General features: G+C 52.0%; 1 protein-coding gene across 1 annotated transcript in view; it reads left to right on the top strand.

The window, feature by feature from the left end:
- The window catches only part of STK35 (serine/threonine kinase 35), a 45,191-nt gene extending 29,481 nt beyond the window's left edge, over nucleotides 1-15,710 (top strand). Inside the window, exon 4 of the mRNA XM_059038359.2 lies at nucleotides 11,106-15,710. The gene's annotated coding sequence lies outside the window, so the exon portion shown is untranslated. The remainder of the gene's footprint in view (nucleotides 1-11,105) is intronic.
- Nucleotides 15,711-24,206: the final 8,496 nt, after the last annotated feature.

The following is a 24,206-nucleotide window of genomic DNA, read 5'->3' as shown; positions in this document are numbered from 1 at the left end:
GGAAGGTTTAAAACAATATCAAGCAAGTCAGCAATGGTGACACGACGGCCACTGCTAAAATATGACCAAGTCTCCTTTATCTAGGAGCTTCGCAGTGACTTCTTGCTGCAGTTTGCATAGAACCAGTCACTGCCCTGACTGAACTTGGGACGCTCTAGAGATATAGCTGCCATGTGTTTGCATCCACACGCCATCCTGACTTTAAGCTCTGCCCACTCCCTGTCTCCCAGTGAGCCATGCCCTGCTGTATCCTGGGCCTGCCGCTTGCAGCCATGAGAGCGTGTGTCCTCGTTGTGCTGCGTGGGCTGCAGGTTGGGCTCAGCTGACACACATAGAGCCCACCTCCTCTTGGTGACATTCGTCCACTTTAAGGGAGACTCAGGTTCTGCTTGAAAGCCTGTAGAAGAGGGACCTCACCATCCTGCTGTTCTGTTTGGAAGGGCCCTGGTGCAGGAGCTGGAGTCACCCTCCCACCCTAACCCCCCATCACAGAGCCCAGGCCTCTTGTCTGGGAAGCCCGCATAGCACTCCCGTGCTGCCTTCTGGTTAGGGTGTTTCCTCAATTGAGAAGGAGCCTACAAAGCTCGTCTTGATTCTCAGTACTCCTTGGGTCCTGAGAATCTGAATGTTGAGGATATCCCCCCAGAAAAATTCATGTGACTTTCACACACTGAGATGCTTCCTGTGCCTTCAGGAGGATTGCTGTGTGTGTATCCTTGGAGTTAGAAGGACCCTGAGTTAAGGACCCCTGGTCCCAAGCCCCTCAGCACATGAAGAAACCAGGTCCTCAGAGAAGATTGGGGAGAGCTCGATGAGACTGGAAGCCGGCTTTCCCACCTGTACTCTCACCACTGGGTGGGTCAGTGTCTCTTTTTTAAAAAAAATATATTTATTTATTTACTTTTGGCTGCATTGGGTCTTTGTTGCTGCACGCAACGCAGGCTTTCTCTAGTTGTGGCGAGCGGGGGCTACTCTTCATTGTGGTGCGCAGGCTTCTCACTGCGGTGGCTTCTCTTGTTGAGCACAGGCTCTAGGCGCACAGGCTTCAGTAGTTGTGGCGCGCAGGCTCAGTAGTTGTGGGCTGTGTCATGGACCCAAGTGTTTTACATCTATTGCCTCATCTCACTCAACCACCCTACTAGGTAGGAGCTGCTGTTGCCCCCAGTTCTAGAGGTGAGGAAATTAAAGTTCAGAGACGAGATGTGCATGGCTAGTAAGTGGTAGAGAAAAGGATTGAACCTAGGTCTGACTCGCTCCAAAGCTCCTGCTTTTAACATGTAACTTTGTAATGTAAAATTCCTTCCTAGAGAGACAAAAAGAGCTTAAGTGGAGTTTAAAACCCATTTAATCCCTTCACCTACAAACAGATTCCCTCATAAAAGGTTTCCGGAAGGCTTGGCTGAGGTACCTCTGCATGGGTCTGGGGTCCAGAGCACAAAGGGGGATGCGGTGCCAACCTGGCAGTGAGCAGCCTTCTGGCAAGTTCCTCTGCAGCCAAGCAGTTGTCCCTTCTGTCCAAGGAGACTGAGGAACAAAACTGCTCCCATTAAGGCCATCAGCAGGTTGGAGAACAGAAGCTGGGGAAAGCTGAGGTGGGAGCAGGCAGCCAAGGGGCTGGGGACCCAGTGGGCTCCCACGGCCAACTCCCTCTCCTGGTCTTCAGCTCGCAGACTGGGAATGGCTGGGTGAACAAAAGATTACCCTTTATTCTAAAAGTATGGCCTTCCTACCTTGGTCAAAATGTCATTTCTTTGTTGAAATGACGATGAAAGGATATGGGAGTGGTTTAAAAAACTGGTCTTCCATCTCCTACCCCTACCCCCTGGCTTTTAAATTATACTGTCCTTCAAAATGTGTAAGTTTGGCAACCACAGGATTGAAAAACCTCTGGGAACCACAGCTAAGCTTTATTTTATTTTTTATTTTTTTTTAAAGTTACTTATTTTTGGCTGCATTGGGTCTTCATTGCTACATGCAGGCTTTCTCTAATTGTGGCGAGAGGGGGCTACTCTTTGTTGCGGTGAGTGGGCTTCTCATTGCGGTGGCTTCTCTTGTTGTGGAGCGTGGGCTCTAGGCACGTGGGCTCAGTAGTTGTGGCTCACGGGCTCTAGAGCACAGCCAGAGTAGTTGTGGCGCACGGGCTTAGTTGCTCCGCGGCATGTGAGATCTTCCCGGACCAGGACTCGAACCCGTGTCCCCTGCATTGGCAGGCGGATTCTTAACCACTGCGCCACGAGGGAAGTCCCACAGCTAAGCTTTAACTCCGCACTTTTACTCCAGTGCTCTATCAGGGAAGCAGCGCAGGCTGTGGTGAACAGTCCTGGGTTCAAATTTGAGCTCTGCCACTCACTAACGGTTTACACTCTCCGAGCCTCTTTTTCCTTCCTAGCGAATGGGGATGCTGCTGTTTCCACTCTGGGGTCAGCTGTAAGGAGCAAGGATCCCCAGCAGTGGGGCAGTCAGGGAGCTCTACCTTGCTATTAGTTATGTTGATGGTCTTTTTGGTTTCTAGGGGGTCACACACTCAACTGTGTAAAACTTATCCGGAGTCAAAGTTTAATTCAGGAACTTTCTCTCCTGTGTTTTCAAAATGGGAGATTTAAGAATGAGTGCAGTGAAGGTGATGGTGGAGGGGGAAGGGAAGGGTAGCTCTCCACTGCCACACCTTTAACCATAATGACCCAAGGGCAGCCAGATGGTAGCAAAAGTATCCTCAGCACCTTTCGACCTGCTCAGGCCTAAAGGTGGATTTTTTTTTTTTTTTTTAATGTGGACCAGTTTTAAAATCCTTATTGAATTTGTTACAATATCGCTTCTGTTTTATGTTTTGGTTTTTTGTCCGTGAGGCATGTGGGACATTGGAAGGCGAAGTCTTAACCACTGGACCACCAGGGAAGTCCCCTAAAAGTGGATTTTTGAAGTCCAGGGACCTAGAAATCAGAAATACCACCTGGCTGTTTGGGAGGACCAATATTCTGTGGCTTCACACAAAAGTGTCACAGCCACTCGTTCAAAGGGCGGGCCAGTTCCCCAGGTGACCACCCGTGCTCCTCAGGAGGGCTCCTGCAGCAGCCTGCAGGTTTCAGGGTGGCACTCGAGTTTGTGCTCTGTGCTAGGATAAGCAGGGACGCTGAGCAAGAGTCCTCACAATACTCTCTTTACTTTAGACAGACACGTCTATCCACGAAAAAGGCTCTCCCCACAGATGAGGAATTTTAGTCTCAGAAGTTACTTAGCAAGTTGTAAAAGGTTAAATGGGTAGTAAATGGCTAACTGGGATTCAAGTCTAAAGTCTAGCTTTCTCTATTCCTCTCTGCCTCTCACCTATTTAACAGGAAAGAAAGTCATCTGACTGGCATACTCAAGTCGTGGTTTACTGGGCGGGAAGCCAAGAACTCACCCTTACCTAAGCTCCCCTAACATCCAGCCTGGTCTTATCACTGTAGTTAATGACGCCTGTGATAAACTAGACACTATGCAAGGCCTGATATGCAAAGCCTCCTTTGTCCAGGCAAAGGACCATGTAGGAATTATCCCCATTTTACAGATGAGCAAACTGAGGCTCAGGTTATTTATTTTCAGCATATCATGCTGGAGAAGCCCAGAGGCAAGGTAATCTCAGGGTCACAGAGGGCAGGCCTCTCCTTCTAAGCAAGATTAGCTTCAAAATGAGTCATTTTTCATTTGTTTCATATACCAGATATCAACATACCACCCTGGGGGCATCAGCGGCTCCGGCACTACTGTCAGCTCTAATCTGTCAGAGGAACTGAGGCCTGGGAGCCAAGCTTGGTGCATCATTTCTCTAAGGCTCAGCTAAGCAACAGTGGTGCTCACAGTAGGGCAAAACCAGGGGTGACTGTGCTGTGGGCGGCTCATGGCACAGAATACGAGGTCCTGTCATCAGGGTAAAAGAAAATGAAGTAGACGTTACAAATGGGATAATGGTGCCTTCAGTCTCCAGGTCTACAGGAGGGGAATGGCATTAGGGAAAGGGATGGGAGGTCAGAGAGCCCCGAAGCTTACCCAGCAGGAGCTTCACAGCAGATACGGACAACAACCTGGAAGGCCGTGGTGCTGTGCTTGCAGTCTCTGAGTCCTGACCAGGGGACCAAAACAAGGCAGAAGTCCAGGAGCAGGTCCCCAGTGTGGCGGGAGTGCCATCCAAAGAGCACGGGTAGTCTGGTGCTCTGTCAAGGGCTTGGGCTTTGGAGTAGGAAGATCAAAGGTTTAAACCCTGGCTCAGCCAATTAACTAGCTCTCATCATTATCAAGTCTGTTTTCTTGACCTACAATGTGGAAATGTCTACCTTGCAGGGTGTGAAGCCCAGTGACGTGACGGTCTCAGTGAGATACGCAGGAGGTACTTAATCAAGCTGCAATGGCACCCTTAAACCACATCCCCAAAACCAAAAACCTCACAAAAGTCATTCGCTTAGGCAAAAATTCCAGACAAGATAAATTGGCCTCATGTTAGTCTTCTCTGGAGGAGACAGTGTCCTTTCTGCTTCGGGCCTCAGGAATTGCGAGTCTGGTTGCACCCCCTTCCCCTTTATGTCAGCTCAGATGGTGCACGCCTCCTCCAGGAAGCATTCCCAGGGGCCCAGTCTCAGTAGGGACTCTTCTCTGTTCTCTGGTGAGTAGGCACAGGAAGACCTCAGACCCCCCCCCCACTAACCATGCTGTGCGTCCTCTCACCACCCACTAACTACAAGCTTCCTGGGGGACAGGGATAACCTCTGCTCCTCTGAAGACTCTCAGGTTGCCAAGCACAGAAGGACCTCGAATGCTAGGTGACTGATAGGAATATTGGGAGTTAGCATATGGTAATAAAAAGTTAATTCACAAACTTCACGGAATCATTCATTCAGCACGACAGGAGTTTAACATAAAAATATGGCTATAAAATCCCTGCCTTTGGTTGAGTTCCTACCAAACATCCCAACAAGCCAGGTGCACAGAGGGATGCTCACCCCACCCCAAGAGGTCGGCCGCCTCTCCAGCCCCCAGTGGCTGCGAAGGGAGCGGCTGGGGTTTCACTGGCGCTATTTTTCTCCCACGGTCCACTGTGTCCCCACCCCACCCTCAGAGCCCAGTGGGCGAAATGGCACACGAGGAGGAAGGGTTTTCCTGACACAACACAGCCTATCAGTGACAGAACCAGGGGACTTCTCCACTACTCCCCCCATACCCACTTCCCCACAGGAGGCCGGACCTCACAGGGGAAGGACACAGCCCACTGTCTGCAAACACAGACTGTTTCATCTGGAGAGGGAGCCTGAAATCCAGCTGTAACTAGCTGGAGCTGGCCTGGCTTCAGAGAATGTCCCCAGTCTAAGTCAGTCACAGTAAGAGGTTAATGAGAAGGACTGGAAGACTTGGGTTTGGCCTCAACTCTTTGGACTTACCAAATCTTAAAGAACCACTGTGGCAGCCTTCCATGCCCAACCATCTGCAAAATGGCAGAAATGTCCAACAACTCTCCTTAGCTGACAAGTGGCTCAAGAGGTGGTGGAGTTCATACCTGGTGGCCTCCCATCCTTCACAATGGAAGGACATGGACTATGGAAATAGGTGGTGACAGGGCAGCCCCATGAGGAACTAAGCACCTGCCCTTGTGCAGCCAGAGGACTTGTCCTTTGCCTAAGAAGCCACCCCTCCCATCTTTCACATCCTCCTCACATACTTATGCTCGTCCAGAGCAAGTGCCCAGTGAGTTCTCTGAAAGGTACACTGTCACCAAGGCTGTGACAGCACAGACACAACCGGAGGAGTGTACCCCCACCTGGCAGCCTATTAAGAGACACTGGGACTCCCCTGACGGTGCAGTGGTTAAGAATCTGCCTGCCAATGCAGGGGACACGGGTTCGAGCCTTGGTCCGGGAAGATCCCACGTGCCGTGGAGCAACTAAGCCCACGCGCTGCAACTACTGAGCCTGCACTCTAGAGCCCGTGAGCCACAACTACTGAAGCCTGTGCGCCTAGAGCCTGTGCTCCTCAAAAAGAGAAGCCACCTCAGTGAGAAGCCTGCGCACCACAATGAAGAGTAGCCTCCGCTCGCCACAACTAGAGAAAGCCTGTGTACAGCAACAGACCCAGTGCAGCCAAAAATAAATAAATAAATATATTTTTTTTAAAAAAGAGACACTGACCCACCCAGTGGTGAGAGTACAGGTGGGAAAGCCGGCTTCCAGTCTCATCGAGCTCTCCCCAATCTTCTCTGAGGACCTGGTTTCTTCATGTGCTGGGGGGCTTGGGACCAGGGGTCCTTATTAACCCAGGGTCCTTCTAACTCCAAGGATACACACACAGCAATCCTCCTGAAGGCACAGGAAGCATCTCAGTGTGTGAAAGTCACATGAATTTTTCTGGGGGAATATCCTCAACATTCAGATTCTCAGGACCCAAGGAGTACTGAGAATCAAGACGAGCTTTGTAGGCTCCTTCTCAATTGAGGAAACACCCTAACCAGAAGGCAGCACGGGAGTGCTATGCGGGCTTCCCAGACAAAAGAGGCCTGGGCTCTGTGATGGGGGGTTAGGGTGGGAGGGTGACTCCAGCTCCTGCACCAGGGCCCTTCCAAACAGAACAGCAGGATGGTGAGGTCCCTCTTCTACAGGCTTTCAAGCAGAACCTGAGTCTCCCTTAAAGTGGACGAATGTCACCAAGAGGAGGTGGGCTCTATGTGTGTCAGCTGAGCCCAACCTGCAGCCCACGCAGCACAACGAGGACACACGCTCTCATGGCTGCAAGCGGCAGGCCCAGGATGGCTCACTGGGAGACAATGGATAAAGGTAGGACACTTTTATATGTAACAACTTGGTAAGGCTGTTAGCCCTCCTACACAGACTTACCAAGTTGTTACATATAAAAGTGTCCTACCTTTATCCATTGTAGAACATGCCTGCACATATTCAACGCTGAGTGAGTGATTGCTGTTACGATCATCATAAGAGAAATAAGGAGCTTGGATGTACCGAGGGAACTTAGTCCAAGAGCTGAAATAAGAAAGGGAAGCATAGGGGCTTCCCTGGTGGCGCAGTGGTTGAGAGTCCACCTGCCAATGCAGGGGACACGGGTTCGTGCCCCGGTCCGGGAGGATCCCACATGCCGCCGAGCGCCTGGGCCCGTGAGCCATGGCCGCTGAGCCTGCGCGTCCAGAGCCTGTGCTCCACAATGGGGGAGGCCACAGCGGTGAGACGCCCGCGTACTGCAAAAAAAAAAAGAAAGAAAGAAAGAAAGGGAAACATTTGCCAGCACCTTCCTGGACACCTTTCCCCCAGGAAACCATCTCAAATGCAGGCTGTTAGAGCCACTGGTGGAGCCGGCTCTGGAAGCAATAAATGGAGGCTCGTAGTAGAAAGGCTGTGGGCAGTGAGGCTGGAGAAGATAGGGGTGAGTGCCGGTCCTGCTGCTCTGGTGTGGGGCAAGTGGCTCCATCTCTGGGCCCATTCACTTGTTAACTCCTCACTGGATGAGCTGGTCAGGCAGGTGAGAGACGGGAGTGCACTACAGGCGCCACCTGCAGGTTAACCACATCACTGGTTTTCATTGTGCTCAGAGGGGTGGTTTTGCCCTCTAGGAGGGCTCTGTGGTCGGAAGCCAGCGTTCCAGCTGAAAGGGACATGGCAAGTCCTGGCTGCAGCTGGCAATCAGGCAGTCGAGCCACAGCCCAGGCAGTCGGAATGGAGGTATGGCAACTGCTAGGACGAAGGGCAAGGGCCCACTGGGCTGGGACCCAAACCATTCATTGTTCCAGCAGGTGCCTGGGCGGGCCTGCTGCTGCTTTACCCTAGAACCACGTGGTCTGAGCCCTTCCTACCTGGGGCTGTAGAAAGCCCCACCCTACCCGCCCACCCCCCCACCCCCCCACCCCCCCACCCCCCCACCCCTTTCTAGGGAGGTCACAGCTATTGGCTCCCTGGGGGAAGGTGCACCTTCTCTAATGGAAGATGGGAAGGGAATGCAAAGCCAGGGTTCTCTCTGTGGAAGAAAGAGCCCTATTTCTCTTGTCCCTGCCCGCTGGGCAGAAGGAGGCAAACCTGTGGACTCTCCTGAGGCGTCCTACCAGGAGGGCCAGAGCCAGTGCCAAAGCTGGAGGGAGGGAGTGTGGAGGAGCCTGTGGGAAATGTCAGCCGCTTCCTGGCAGGGGACCCGGGGTTAGATGGGTCATGATGCTGGTGTCAGGCACTCTCGCAGTGCTGGGTGCTTGGTGTGACCTTCTGCAGGCAGAGTTTGTTCTGCTACTTTATTATGTAAAGAGACTTCTGCCTCCCTGCCGACAGTGCTTTTCCACTGCTGTGGGTCACCTTCCTGCTGTGATGGTCATCCCTTTGAGGTTGTCCTCACCTTGGGTCCAACCAGGGGAGGTAGGAAAACAGTGTTAAACAGATCCTAACTGGTTCCAAAGATTATCTTAGCAAATCACACATGACCATACAACTTCCTGGGCCTTTCTTGTATCTCACAAGGACTTAGCATCTTAGATGGTGAGGTTCCCCCAAGCCCTCCCTTCCCCCAATCTTCTGGTAACTCTGCTTCATCTACTGAGAGCACCAGGGAGAAGGCCCTTAAGCCTGCTGAATAAAGCTAGGTTTGAGGTGGCTGCTGGACCATCACAGGACGTGCTCGTGATGATTGTATTTTTCCAAGTCAAAACTGGCATATAAGACCCACCAGTGGATGTTTGTTGAGGAGAATTAACGGACAGGGAAACAGAAGCAGTAGAATAAAAGGCTGAGCCTGAGATCAAATACTTTGATCAGATACTTTTCCAGTGCCTTTATCATCCATCGCCACTTGATTCCACACATGGACCCTGAGTCACCCCTCACCTGTGCAGTGGAGGAAGGAATCACACAGTCTCGCCGCTTGTCTGACAGGTGTGGACGATTCTCCACTGTCCACTGTGTAAGGAAGAGCCCAAAGAAGAGCCTGGGTCTGGTCTCTGGAACCCCTCGCTACTCCAGGGACCTTTCTTATGGGGCTGCCGGCTTTCTTTATTCATTAAAGTACACTTTTCTTCCCATTTAAAAGTGAAGTGTGATGTGTACTCAGTATTAAAAATACAGAGGGAGAGTGGAGGAAGAGGAAAATCCACCCATGACAAGTACAACATTTTGATGTATTTTCTTACCAGATTTCCTATACTTGGAGGTTTTTATTTTGTACATAGTTACGGTCATACATCACAGAACTTCGTAGCCTGCTTTTTTCCGCTTAACCCATGGAAATGCTTCTGCCATACTGTTGTTCAAAATGCCACACAGCTTTCTCATTTCCTCTGTAATGTATCATTGAGTAGATGGGTCATTTGCTTCAATCTCTCATTTCTGGATTTGCGATTATTACCTCAATTTAAATACTACTTCAGTGGCCATCTTTATTCATAAAGTCCTTTTCATATTTAGGATAATCAGTTAGACTAGATTTCCAGAAGTGGAATTATGGGGTCTAAATACATTTGAAGCTCTGAAAACGTTGCCAAATTGCTTTCTAGAAGGCTTTGTCGTACTCCTCTAGTGGAGTGCATGTCCTTGCCATGGCACCTTCGCCCGGCTGGAAGCAGTTTGGATGGTTCACTGGCTGAGGACCGCAGCCTGTTAAGAAGCCTGACACGTTCATAATTTCTGGTTGGGGACAAATGGCTGGGAGAGGATGGGAGGTCGAGGAGTTGGGTCCTGCCGTGGGCCAGGTACTTCACAGTCGGTATTCCACTCAAACCTCGAAAACGAGCCCCCATTTCTCAGAGGAGGAAACGAAGGCTGACCGGGAGAAGTAAAACTGTCCAATAAATATTGCAGTACCCTGCGCCTCTCGTGAGGACTAGCCAGGCATCTCCCTGGGACCTGAGGATGACAGACCAGTGTGATATGACTGTACAGGAGGCAGGCAGTGGTGGGGAGGATGCAGGGCTGGGAGGGCATACCTGTCAGGCTGCAGCGAGCTTACTGAGCCTTGAAGCCAGTGGGGGTATTTCACACACACCGAGTAAGACTGTCTGATTCAGTCATTCACGATGAGAATGGGCACTTGGAAACTCTGATGAGACCATGGGTCGCCACGGAGCATTGCTACCCTGGGTGGCCCGCCTGCCCAGTTATTAGGGCTATACTTAGCCCTAGTCAGGCTCAGACTGGGAAAGTTGGGCTGGGCAGGGTGGGGGCTGGCCCAGGGCTAATCTCTGCAGGTTCTTGTATTCTGGGCCTCCATTAGAACAGGTCCCTGAAAGGCTGGCCGCTGGCCTCATTCTGAGGCCTGGCACCAAGGCCATTCCCAAATAATAGCTAATAACAATACAGCCAGGCACTGTTGTAAGTTTTCCGTGTATTAGTTCATTTGGTCCTTGTAGTGACCTGTGATGTGGTACAGGTGACAAGACCAAAGAGCCAGAGGACTCAAATTTGCCCACAGTCCAGTGGCAGAGACTGTGGACTAGACCACAGTTCTGGCTGCAGCCTCCTTCCTAAGCACCAGCAGTGTCTTGCAGCCTGGGGCCCAGCGAGCGGCTCAGAGACCAACACTACCTCTGGCTGTGGGACTCTGGCCCCTCTGTGACCTGGGTGGGTAGCCTGGTACAGGTTCTCAGAGGCCTGAGCCTCACTTTCCTTGTGTCTGAAATGGGGTAAGAGGGTTGCTGTGAACTTCCAGTGCAGCATGATTGGTCACAGAGGGTGGAGGGGGTGAGGGAACTCGGGCTGCCAAGGCTGCGGGGACAGTGCTTGGGTCCTGTGGCATCTTTCTCCTAACAGTGTGGGGAAGCCAGGACAGAGGGGTGGGGTTTGTGCTCGAATTTGTAGCTGGGGCCAGCGTGCCTGGGTTTCCAGACGGAGTCTGCCCCTCCAGTGATGTGACTTGGGGCGTGGTGCTTAAGCCGCACCACAGTTTATCTGAAAAGGGGGATAACGTGTCCACAGCGTGGTGGTTGTAGTGAGGCTGGATTCACTCCATAGAGAGCATTTAGAACCCAGCTCCCTCGGCTCCCAGCGCGGCACGGCTCCGCAGTTCATCGGGGTTGGGTGCTGGCACCTAGTGGGGGCTCTGGAGCTAGGAGGTGCCCCATGCCCACTGACCCACGTCCACTCTCCCTGCCTTCTGTCTTTCAGGTTGATCCTCGGGACCCACAGTCTCATCATGTCTCGCACAGAGGACGGCAGAGGGTACAGGCGGTGGCTTGGCCGGTTGGCGATCTCCCAACAGCTGAATCTCCAGCATTGTGAAGCTTTTGTTTGGGTTTTCCCCCTCCTTTTAGTTTTGCTTAATTTTTTTTATTTTTTGTCTTCCTTCCCCACCCACCCCCCCTTTTTTTTTTTAATTTAAACGATTAAGACTTCAGAAGAACAGGAAGCTATGCTGTGGAGAGGCATCAATTTCTTTAAAGAAACTCAATATGGACAAAGCATATGTATAAATTTCATTTTTCATTTTTATAAGGGGTTAGGGAGCTATTTTGTTTTTGTCCTTTATTTTTCCTGTCTTCTTTCTTTTACCCATCTCTTAGTTCTGCTTATAACACCTCACTTCCCCAGAGAAGGCCTGCCCCTCCATGGAGAATTTGGGGATTTCTCCTGGAATGGGGGGCATGAAGCCAGAAGGAGGCCTCTGTGCTGCCTCCCCACCAGGTGCAGGAACTGCTGGACTCCCTGGTGGCCTGCTCCTGGCTGGCCTTTGGGCCTGGGAGATGATCAGAGGCCAAGAACCACCTGGAAGGGGAGGACCAGGGCTTGGCCAGGAGAACTCAAGAAAGAAGATCTGTCTTTTGGGTTTGTCCTCCTTAAGCAGTTGGAAGCCCAGGGCCACACCAGGACTTACAGAGGGAATCCATTCCCTCTATGCCCTTTGAAACCAGGAGTTCTGAGGGGGGAAGGGACAGAGGGTGATCATCTCGTACTGCCTGGCGTTTGAACGGCCAGCCCACCCCAGCTCTACAAGCCTACCTTTCTGTTAGTGATCTTCCTCCCAGAGGATGATTCCTAGAAAAAAACTGTGTGCCAAACCTCTGCCTGGGACACAGCTGGGTCTTCGGCGGGCATCTGTCACTCCTGTGAGCTCAGCACCCATCACCTCCTGCCTCCTGGATCGTCGTCTTCCCAGATGCACCCGCCAGATGTCCAGGTCGTCAGACACCGCCTGAGTCCCCAAGACCCAGCTGTGACCATTGCCATAGGAACAGGGTGTCCTGAACCGGCTGCCACTCTCAGCTCCTCACAGCGAGGGGTGTACCCTGTGTGCCGGCCCCGTGGTGTCACACGTGGTGACGGTGCCGAGCATCATCTCCCTCACTGCAGGGACTAACTGTTACGGGCTATACCCTCAGTGTAAATGTGTCTGATGCGAAAGGATGGACCTGGCTGACGGGGTGGACCATGGCCATTAGGTGCCTGTGGGCTTGTTGGCTGTGACCCCGTGACCCCACCTCCAGTGTCTGTCTGTAGCCTCTCTTCCACTCTCCGACAGCTCTCGCAGCCTCCCTACTCCTGGGCTTCTGAAGTGGGGTGTCCTCTCCCCTTGCCAGGAGAAGGAGAGCTGTCCCTGTTGCCCCTCCCCTGGCTTCTCACCCCATTACAGCAAAGCAAGGAAGGGAAAAGGAATTCTTCTTTTGTGTTTAGTTGTTTGTTTCCTCTAAACCAGCATAGGATGGATAGGGGAGATGTTGGAGGGCATTTAAGTTGGTATGTGACCAAGGACGGCTTCCCCCCAGAGCCGCAGCCCTTCAGCCCTGGGAGTTTAGGAGAGACCAACACAGCATCAGCCCAGACTTGCAAACTTGGCAATATGTTTGCTCACATTCTTTCCGCCTTTTCTCAAGTCCTCTTCCTCCTCCTGGGCAGATGGCTAGCTGTGGTTAACAGGATCCAGCAGAGCAGCAGGAGGTGACCAGGCCCCTCCCTCCCCTCCCTCAGCTGAAATTCTTTGTCATCACCTGTCTTGTCTCTTCCCTCTGACGTCTCAGACAAACCTAGAGTCTACTCTGAGCTGCAGCTGGGAGAGCACATCACCTAACTGCAGTGTGCACCCCTTCTCTGCCCCACCTCCCCACCTTCCCTCGGGGTCAGCTGTCTGTCTGTCCATGAGCACGTGGGAAAAACAGTCACCGGACTTGGTACCCTCACCTGTCCCCTGGCCACAGCCCACACTCTAAAGTCCTAGTGAGGGTTCAAGCCTAACAGGTTATTTACCTTGTGTTTATCCTTCCCTTCCGCCCTCCCCAGGCCTCTTCGCTCTGACTGAGGTCTTGGAGCTGTAGGTCACAGGTGACCATACCTTTCGGGTGAGGTGGGCAGCGTCGGTCGGGGTAGCCAGCCTCCACGTACCCTTGTCTTGCAGGACTCCCAGCCCGTCCTTGCTTGGTGGCAGGACCTCCTTCCCTGGCTCCTGAGGCCCAGCTTGTTAGCCCCAAGTGCCTGTCTCTCTCCTCCCTCCCCTGTTCTCCACTTCATCCACCTCGGACACCCAGAGCTGGGCGGAAGTCAGCCCGAAGTCAAGGCTGGCTCTGCCCAGTCGGCAGACTAGCCTCGGTTAGGCCCAGGTAGCCGTCCTCTCCCTTAGCCACTCCTCATCTCTTCCCACTGGAGTCAGCCTTGTCGTCTCTTCCTGCCTTTTACCTGGGTCTCAGGCCTGGCAGCCGCTCTGGGAAACATCATCTCAGCGCCATCAATTTGTTAGTCCTGTCCAAGTTCTAGGAGTTTCCAACCCTTAAAATAGCGGTCAGTTATTCTCGTCTCCTGGGATCTATGAAAAGGATAGCCTTTGGAGGGAGGATCTGGGCCTCAGCCCTACGGATCTGAGCTCCATTCCCCCTCAGTGAGAGGAATCAGCAAGACAGATCATAGTGCCTTATTCCATTGCCCTCCCCGCCCGACCGCCTGGCTCAGTTGGCAGTACAAGGCTTCTTTCTCCCTCGGTGTTCATCTGCCACTTAAACGCTCACCCCCCCGCCCACAGATAGCCTCGTGGGAGGTTGAACTCCCCGGTCTTTGCCCCATCCCTTCCTGAGAGCTGCAGCCAGGCACGTGACCCCCAGCCACCACAGGGCCCTCACTAGCAGCTTCTGCTGAGGACAGGGCTGCGCTGCAGACAGGTGCACTCTCGGCCACCTCCTCCCAAGCAGGTCCCGCCTCTTACCTCCAGCCGGGAGGATGCAGGCTCTTCCTTGGAGACCAGCTCCATCTGACCCCCTCCTGGGCTCCGGGACTAAGGTCGCAGGCCTTAGCACCCTCTCATCCCAGAGGCACGGGGACAAGAGAATGGAATTCCTTCCTGTCACACACGTGTGGTTCGTGCCCCCATGGCTGCCTTTCTGAGGGAGTGTATTAAATGTTTACTTAAGAAATAACCGTGTTTACAGCTGGAGGAGAAACGTGCCCCATGCTGGGTGGAGATTTGACTCTCTGGACGGCACCTGGCTCCTTTTATGGCACTGCCAGTGGTGACCCCAGAGCGAATGAAGGCAGGGGACCGGGGCACAGGCCCTGCACCCCCTCTGCCCCCGACCCTGCGGTGCTAAGACCACTCACCACCTTCCTCACAGCCTTCGTTCCCCGCCTCATCCTCTTCCTCCAGGATCTCCTTAACATATCAGTTATCTCCTAGAAAACCAGTGTTTGGAGCAATAAGATAATTTTTTTTTTTTTTTTGCTTGAGTCTTTTTCTAAGAAAAGGAAAAGAGCGGGCATTGTGGGAATCTTCTTTCTTTTCCTGCTGCTGGCTGTTTACCTTTTTAGAAGACAGATCTTACTTGGGTGGATGTCTGGGTTTCAGCCTTAGGAAGCTTGGAGAGGTAGGAGTCGGGCCTCCACCCCTAACTCTCTGCTCCGCCACCCGGGCTCCCAGCCCTACCCACCTAGTGCGCCACCCACCTTTGCTCCTCGTGTGCCACTCCCTCCCTGCCCATCTTGGGGGCACTGGTGGCTCTGCTTCTAAGTGGGGCTCGGGTTCTTGCTCCTTCCCTATCCTGGGCCTGTCTGGGGGCCCAGCTGCTGGAGTCTCCTAGGACCTGGCGACCTGAGAAGAGCTGAGCTTACACCGCTCCGCTCTCCAGGCCCCTGGCTTGGGGCTGAGGCACAGCCTTTGGGACAGTGCGGGCCGCCTCTGATCCTGCCCTGCCAGGCTTAGATGGCCGGGGCTCTTGTCTGGAGAGATGCCCTGCGGGGGGAGGGGGGGGACCAGGATGTGCCGTGAGGTTGGCCGATGTCAGCATCCATAGCCGAGGGATGAGTCCACTGCCAGCAGCTCCAGGAGTCCTTAGACTGGGGGTAACGGGGTGGAGGCCCCCGTGTCTTTTACCCTGAGAGGCCACAGGAGGAAGGGAGTTCATTTAGGGACATTTTAAAGAAATCTTTTTGTGTACCAGGCGCCTCTTTCCATCAGAGCAGGGGGGAATGTTGCTGCAATGATTCATATTCGTGTGGGGCCGACTTGGGTGTGAGGGAGGGTTTAACCCAGGCACAAGGTTAGTTTCAAAGACTAGGTAATAAATCTATTTTCTTTATTTTCTTTTTTTGCACAGAAGCTGGTAATCTAGGACCTACGTGTGAACAACTTTATATATGAATATTTTTTGTACTTGGTTTACTTGGGTTGCTATGATACATTATATTTAAGTTCCTTGAACACTGTGGATCCCCCTAATGTGTATGAATGACTGAGGCTTTGTAAATTAAGGGACGTTTGTGTGAATAAAGTTATTTGATGGGGTCAAAGAAGCCATACGTGATTTGAAAAGAAGTGCTTTGTGGTTTTGTCGCCTCCTGTTTGGAGGAGCTCGTTTGGGTCCTGGTTGGTTTAGCGGCAGGAGAAGAGGACACTCGGCTGCTTGATGAGAAGATGCCTGGTGGCCTTGGGTGGTCCTCCCCCTCCACACCTGGGACAGGAAGCCACACCAGGCCTCGTCTGCTCTCCCCAGGGGCCCAGGGCCCAGCCAGCATTGCCAGCCCCCCAGACATCCAAAGGCCCTTCCAGCCCCAGCTCTGTGCTTCTGCAAGTTCTGCCCTCAGGGATTTTTAGTGTAGAGATGAGAGGAGACTCCCAACCATGGCAGCAAGGGGAAGGGGACATTTTTGGAAAGCTCATCTGCTCTCAAAGGAGCTGGGCGAAACAGCTCTGTGGGTGAGGGGTAACACCCGTGTCAAGGGACCGGTGATTGGCCGGCGGGGGGGCTGGGGGAGGGGCGCAGGGCAGAGCACACAGCCCGTCTCCCTCCGCCTGGCCAGCAGAAACCACATTCCATACGGAGTGAGGACTGGCTTTTATTAAAAGTCAGGCGCTTCTGTTACCTTCGCTGGCCTGCGTGGTAGGTGTGGTGTGTGCCCCTTTGCTGAGGAGAAAACTAAAGCTAGGAAAAGCCACATGCCACATGCCGGCCGGGACAGGCGGTTCAGCCTGGCTGCACGTCCCTTTCCTCGTGTACCCGTGTACAGTGGTGGTGGTGATAACTACCTCCAGAGCAGCTGAGGGCTCGATCAAAACCTAGTATTGGACCCAGCACTTAGCAGGCTCTCAGCAAATGGTTCTATAGTTGCCTTTCCCAAAGCGACAGGTTTGGGATTCTCCCGGAGCCTGCTGAACTCCAGACCCTGACTCCTGGCACTTCACTGCCTCAGTAAAGCTTAAAAGTCTGGAAAGGGTCGGTGTTTGACGTGGGACCCACCACCTGGGCTCTTCCGGAGGAGACTTGGTGAGCCCAGGAATAATAGAGCTGCAGGAGGACAGAGTCAGGACTTTGGAATGTAGGTTTAGAGGAAAAGATAAGACGGGGCTCCCTGCCTAATCTGAAAGTGAACGGGCTGCATTCCAGGCCCGGGCTTTGGTGTCCAGTGGCTGCTGGGGAAGAAGCTTCTGGCAAAGGATACCTCTGTGCTTAGCCTGGGCAGTAGCCTGGAGCTAGGAGAACAACCCACAAGTACTTTTTTTTTTTTTTTTTTTTTTTAATAACAGCTGAGGTAATTCACCCTTTTGAAGTGTACACGTCAGTGGTTTTTAGCATATTCAGAGTTGTGCAACCATCACCACTGTCTAATGCCAGAACATTTTTATCGCTCCAAAAGAAACTCATGCCTATTTGCAGTCATCCCCTCCCAAGCATGCTCCTCCCACCCCCCAGCTGTAGGCAACCACTAATCTGCCTTTTGTGTCTATGGATTTGCCTGTTCTGGACATTCCATAGAAATGGAATTCACACTGTGTGGCCTTTTGTGTCTGGCCTCTTTCACTTCATAATGTTTTCAAGGCTCATCCACGTTATTAGCACATACCAGTGCTTCATTCCTTTTTTATTGCTGAATAGTATTCCATTGCATGGAAATACCACATTTTATGTATCCACTCACCAGTTGATAGACATTTGTATTTTTTCCATTTTTTTTTTTGGCTATTACGAATAACGCTAATATGAAGATTCACGTACAGGTTTTTACGTGGACCTGTGTTTTTAATGCTCTTCAGCACATACATACCTGGCAGTAGACTGACGGCATCATATGGTAAAGAAGCATAATTTCTGAGAACCTGCCAAATTGTTTTCCAAAGAGGGTGCACCCTTTTACATTCCTACCAGCCATGTGCGAGGGTTTCACTTTCTCCACATCCTTGCCCACACTGTTAGTCTTTTGTGGTTGTCCTAGTGGGTGTTACAGATGCCTTCACCACTATACTGCTAATGGCAGGTGAGGGAGAATAGTAAATAGCTACTTTAGATTCAGATCCAGTCAGTGCTCCAGCAGGCATGGGGCGCAGAGTTAAGAGAACGCACACTAACTCTGCTGTTTTGTTGGCTCCTTGACCTTGAGGCAGATCGCCTTTCTGACTTGATTTTCTCATCTGCAAAATAGTAAATATCCCCTTCATATGATGATCGGCAGGACTGAAGGTTTTCATGCCACATACGTGGTGGGTACTCCAGAGCATTTCCTTCTCTCCCCATGCCTTGGGCACTGTGGGGTTAATTAGGGCCGGGATCAGAAATGGAGAGGCTTTGAGGGGCTCACCGTGTGTCGGGTTTTGGCGCGGGTAATGAGGAACGTGGGACGCATCACTGTGACACGGTGTCTCTTGAGGCCAGGCTCTGCCGAGGAGAGAGTGCGTCACCCAGGCCCTAGAGGGAGAGATCTGGGCTGCTCTTCTCCCATGGAAGGAGAGGTCACACATCCGGGCCCTCACTGCCTGTCCCCTCCCAGCCTGCTCCCACAAGTCCCTCTGACTCCAGCCTCTGGCTCAGTCATTGGGTAGATAGCTGCTCCCAGCCACCTACTCGGTGCTTGTGAACCAGGTAGGCCCTGCGGGCCAAGAGCTCCAGATCCAGAGGAGAAAGGACTCGGAGAAGACAGGTGCACCATGGTGTGCCCCGCCTGAGACAGAGGGAAGTTCCCAGGCTGTGGGGCAAGCGTGGTAGGGACGTACTGGACGGGGTGAAGCCAGGGGCTTGATCCAAGCTGCGCTTGGTCCAACCTGCTGTCTGACCCGGGCCCCCAGCCCTCTCCAGGCTGTGCTGATGCCCTGACAGATTGCTGTGGGCACAGCACCCCAGACTTTGTTAGTCTTTCGACTTGGAGAGTTGCAGCATCTACCCGCCTCCCAGGAGGTCTTTGCCTCATCGTATCCCCCCTGAGGACCCAAAGGAGGGCCTGTGGCATTGAGACCCACCCCTCAATCCAGCCTCCACACAGATTTCCTTTTAAATCATCAGAACAGGTCATGGCCCAAACCCGCTGAGGTTCCACTGCACTTAGGGGATCACCCAGACCCTCTCCTTGGCCTATAGGCCCTTCTCCATCTTCCTCCTCTTACTCCCCAGACCCTCTTGCTACCAGCGCCCCTCAGGCTCTACCCTCTAGCCATCTTAGCTTTACTCCTGTCCTTTAAGCACACACAGGACATTTCCATCTCAGGGCCTTTGCACTTGCTGTTCCTGCTGCCTGGAAGGCATTATTACTTCATTGCTTCATTTAGGTCTCTGCTCATGTACTTGAGAGAGCTCTCCTGGCCCCCTTATTTAAAGAAACGCCTCATCACCATCTCTATCTCTTTAACATGCTTTCTTTTTCCTTAGGGCAGTTACCACTAGCAGAAAGGTTTATGTTACATACATGTATATAATACATACACAAGCATGTCTGTGAATGTATAGAAATAATCTCTACATCCTTAAACAGTGCCCGATATGGCCCATAGTAGGCGTTCACTACGTGTTTACAAAGTACATGGATGAGAGCACATCATATCTGCAGGAACATGGCCCCAGGGAAGGAGCTTGCCCAGGGGCCTGCAGGGTAGGGGCAGCCCCATCACATGAACCCCGGGCTCCTGGGCCTGTTCCACCCTCTTGGCCTGGCCTGCAACTCTTCTCCATTCCTGAGGTTTAGTCACAGCCCATTTCATTCCCACCAACCCCTGAGAAGTGGAATGAAACCACCTACTTGAGAAAGAATCACCAGATGTGGATGATGATACTATTGGGCTTTAATTTATTTCACCTGGAACAGGGATCAGCCACCTTTTTCTGTCAAGGGCCAAAAAGTAAGCACTTTAGCTCTCAGATCCTAATTCCCGGGGCTTTGCGGGCCCCGGGCCCCTGTGGCCGCCGCTCAGCTCTGCCGTTTTCCCACACGAGCAGCCACACACGGTATGCAAGCAGGTGAGTGTGGCTGTGAGCCAATCTGACTTTAGTTGTGGACCCTGAAGTTTGGATTTCATATGACTGGCACTACAGTATCACAAAATATTATTTTTCTTCAACCATTTCAAAATGTAAAAACCACACATCCAGAGCAGTCTACAGCTGGGCCTCCTGTGGTAGACAGCATGGCCCGGAACTGATGGGTCCAGCTCAGGGATGTGGCCCTGGGTCATGTGTCACGTCCACAGGGGTGAATAAGAGGTCGTGTAGAGTGATGGGGGAGAACCAGGCCCAGAGGCTCTGCTTCATCTCTAGCTGGTCTTTTTTTTTTTTTTTTTTGTGGTATGCGGGCCTCTCACTGTTGTGGCCTCTCCCGTTACGGAGCACAGGCTCTGGACGCACCGGCTCAGCGGCCACGGCCCACGGGCCCAACCGCTCCGTGGCATGTGGGATCTTCCCGGACCGGGGCACGAACCCATGTCCCCTGCATTGGCAGGCGGACTCTCAACCACTGCGCCACCAGGGAAGCCCTCTAGCTGGTCTTTTGGCCGCAGCTGTGGGTGTGGGGGAGGGAAGGACAATGCCGGGAGATGGACATCACCCACCACCTGACATATGTTCATAAATTTGGAAGCAGAAAAGTATGAAAAAACAATTGGAACAGGAGTCAAGAAGCCTAAATCCAGATCCAGCACTGCCTCCAACCAGCCGCGGGTTGTGACAAGGTCTCTCCTCTCTGGGTCAGATGGTGGGCTCAGGGCCAGACAGAGGTTGGGTTTACCGCTTTATGCTGACAGCCCTGTGACCATGACCTGTGACTCTCTGAGCCTCTGTTTCCTCACCTGTGAGATGGCAATAATACCATTACCCCACTTCGTAGATTCTTCTGAGTATTAATGATAGTGCATGTATATTCCATAACATAATGCCTCACAGGCAGTAAACTAGCCATAAATGATATTGAGAATCCTTTTTACAGAGGGAAGACATCCTTTAAGGTGCTCCTCAAAAAAAGGGAGGGTGGGGCTTCCCTGGTGGCGCAGTGGTTGAGAGTCCGCCTGCCGATGCAGGGGACACGGGTTCGTGCCCCGGTCCGGGAAGATCCCACATGCCGCGGAGCGGCTGGGCCCGTGAGCCATGGCCGCTGGGCCTGGGCGTCCGGAGCCTGTGCTCCGCAGTGGGAGGGGCCACGACAGTGAGAGGCCCGCAAAAAAAAAAAAAAAAAAAAAAAAAGGGAGGGTGGCTCAAAGTTCAAATACTGTTAAGGAAAGCTCCCCTCCATGTCCCAATGTACAGTAAAGGTTATGAGAAGTGCTGTAGTGAGTTCGATTTCTCAAGCTTCTTGGATCATCAGTGCTTCCACATTGAACGCCTATTAACATCTCCTGACACTAGTGTTCTGGGAAAATGCTTTGAGGCCCACTTGGAGAGATGCTAAACAAGATCATCTTTGCAGCTCTCAGATCCTAATTCCCTGTCAGGGGACTTTAGCCGTCCATCATGTTTCACATGGGGCTGGAATCACTTCCCTCTTGCAAAAGCCTCCAATAATTGCTTCTGTTTGGTCAACTGGTTCCTTGAGGGCAGATCAAAATATGAGGAATTTAATAACCATGGTCTGGGTCCCCTGCCAAAGTGCTGTAGGGCCCCAGCTCAGACAACTCGAATGTGGTGAGAACACAGAGAGAAGTTCCCCCAGCCGGCAGACCAAGGCCACTGCCAAAACCCTCGCATTCCTTGTTCCCACGCTGGCAGAGCCCAGCCGCCCTCCAGCGAGTGTTTACCCAGCGGGATGAGCAATTAGCTCTCTGCTGGGAGGCTCCTGTAGTTAGCGGGCCCACACACACGCCCTGCCTTGAGACTGCCTGGTTCACACCAACTGGCTCTACCTCTTTAAGGACTCAATTTCCTCATATGTAAAATGGAGATAATAACTGCACCTGTGTCTGTGAGGATTCGGTATGGCTGCCTAAACAGGAGACCCCAAATAACAGCAGCTGAAACAAGAGGGAAGTTAGTTTCTCTCTCACATACAAGAAATGTGAGGTGGCAATCCACGGCTCTGGTGCTGATTACATGAAGTCATCAGGGGTCTCCTCCTGGCTTCCTGTTCCGACATCTTCAGCAAGTGGCTTCCACCTTTAAGGTTGCCTCCCGGTCCAGGAAGCCGGCTGGAGTTTCAGGCATTTTCTCCTTATCCCAGGTGATAGCAAAGAGGGACGGAGGAAGAGAGCTTGCCTCTCCTTTTATGGAGACTTCGCTGAAGTCCCACACCACCCTTCCACTTACCTCTCACTGGCTAGACCTTAGCACTGGGTCACATCTGCTGCCAAGGAGGCTGGGACACAAGTGGTCAGTGGACCTGTCACTAAGGTTGAGGGGAGACTGGGTGTTGGGTAGGCAAGTAGCGAGTGTGCCTATGGCTCCTTCTAATAAAGGTTAGGTACTACCTTTATTAATAACAGCACTACAGACCTGGGCTTGAAAAGAAAGGCAATAACCACATTAGCCAGAAGAGATCCAGGGCGCCTTATTCAGAGCTGGGACAGTGGCCACCTGTGTGGTGCAAGCGGGGGAACCACCCGATGCTGGGTACTTAGTTAATACATACGTATCGAGTGCCTCTATGTGTCAGCACTCTTCTAGGGCTGAGGATAGAGAAGAGATGGGTGAAGAGGCAGTATTTTGTGGCAATTAAGAGAGTGGGGTCTGAAATACAGTGTCTGGTTAGAGTCCCAGGTCTGCCACTTCCTGTGTGATCCTTGGCAACTTACTTAACCTCTCTGGGCTCCGTTGTCTTCACCTCTAAGTTGGAGAAGATGATAAACACCATCACAAGATTATTCTGAGAGTTCAATGAACTAATACAAATAAAGTGTTTTGAACACTGAATAAAAGCACTGTGATCTCTTCAATGGACTCACGGAGCTCCTCGACACCTATTTAGCTTTCTTCCTGTCGCCTTGGGCATTCACTGAGCACCCACTCTGCTGGGCGCTGCAGATTCATAGATGAAATACATCTAGACTTGATTCCCTCATTACAGGGATGTTCCTATGCCCCTAACTGTGCACCAAGCTGACAGTCCTGAAGGCGGCTAGGCAGAGGTGTGGGGTCAGGCGAGGGGCACACAGAGGACATATCCGGAGAACTTTGGCCCAGGCAAGATGGATCTAAGGGGCTAAGAGACTTGGGGCTGGTCCCAGTCTCTGGTGGGATGCAGCCTGTCCATGTCCGTGTCCCATAGTTCTGGACAGGTAGCCAAGCCTGTGGACAGGACTCTGGGGGACGAGGTCACCCAATTCCAGCACAGAAAAGCCGTCCTTTGTTTTCCCAAGTCATCAGATGGACAGTAATCTGGGAACAAAAGATGGTTAGCCGTGGATGCCTGCGGAGCTGAGCCAGTTGCCTTCACCTTAGAGGCCAGCCAGTTCTCTGCTCTCAGGGCCCCAGACTCACTTCCCAGGGCAGTTTCTCTGACACTTTCTCTCTGCCCCACCCTTTCTTCAGACCCTCACACCCCCTCCCCAGCCAGCTTTGGAGGGTGATTAAAACAGTGAGCTCTGCCCACCTATGTCAGGTATTAATTATTGCCTCTCAGTTCTAAATGCTCCTTCAATGTGTGCTGTATGATTAGCAACAGAATTCCTTTACGCATTTCTCCTTTAAAGTGAACATGAATTTAAGCTCTCAGTAGAAGACTCTGGAAGGACATGGCAGGAGGAAAAGGCTTCCTGCAATTTCCAGCTCAGGGAGGGAGGTCAGCGGTGGATTCCAACCCCAGCCATGGGCAACAGAATGCGATCCGTCTGCAACTTTGCAGCCTTGGCCCAGTGATAACCTTTCCAGAGCCCTCTTGAAACCGGAGCCCCTTCATGGCCTGCACGGAGTTGCCTGTGGCCTTGAGAGTCTCACAGACCCAGTAGTGTCCCCTCCGCAAACCTGTGTGCAGTCCGGTTAGCCTGAAGTCCACCTGCCCCGCACATGCCCATTCTCCCAGTGCCCGAGACACTGTTGGCTAAAGGCCTGCTGTCCCCACACATATACACTGGAGGGTTGCCTATTGCTTGCTCAGGAATTCCAGACCAGCTCCAGCCTGGCTAAATCATCAAATTTCTCTGCTATCTGGTGGCTGAACTACACCTTTTCCAACAAGGTCTAAACCCCTTCCAAGTTTGTCCTTCCTTGGGCGTTTATGGAAAAACTACCGCTAAATTCATACTTAATGGTAAAAGACTGAATGCTTTCCCCCTAAGATCAGAACAAGAAAGGATGTCCACTCTTACCATTCAACACTATACTGGAGTTTATAGCCAGTGCAAAGAGGCAAGAAAGAAAACTAAAGAAAGAAAAAGCATGAGATTAGAAAGAAGTAAAACTCTCGATTAGCACATGACATTTACATAGAAAAGCCAATAGAATCTTAAAAAAAGCTACTAGAATTAGTTGAGTTTAGCAAGGTTCCAGGATACAAGATCAATATACAACAATCAACTGTATTTCTCTATGCCAGCAATGAAAAATCGGGAATTGAATTAGAAAAATAATGCCATTTACAATATCATCAAAAAATATGAACTACTTAGGGATAAAA

This window comes from Kogia breviceps, chromosome 14 (assembly GCF_026419965.1).
Source record: "Kogia breviceps isolate mKogBre1 chromosome 14, mKogBre1 haplotype 1, whole genome shotgun sequence".
Taxonomy (NCBI): Eukaryota; Metazoa; Chordata; class Mammalia; order Artiodactyla; family Physeteridae; genus Kogia; species Kogia breviceps.
Note: the sequence above shows the minus strand (reverse complement) of the source record. Positions and strands in the feature narration are given on the sequence as shown.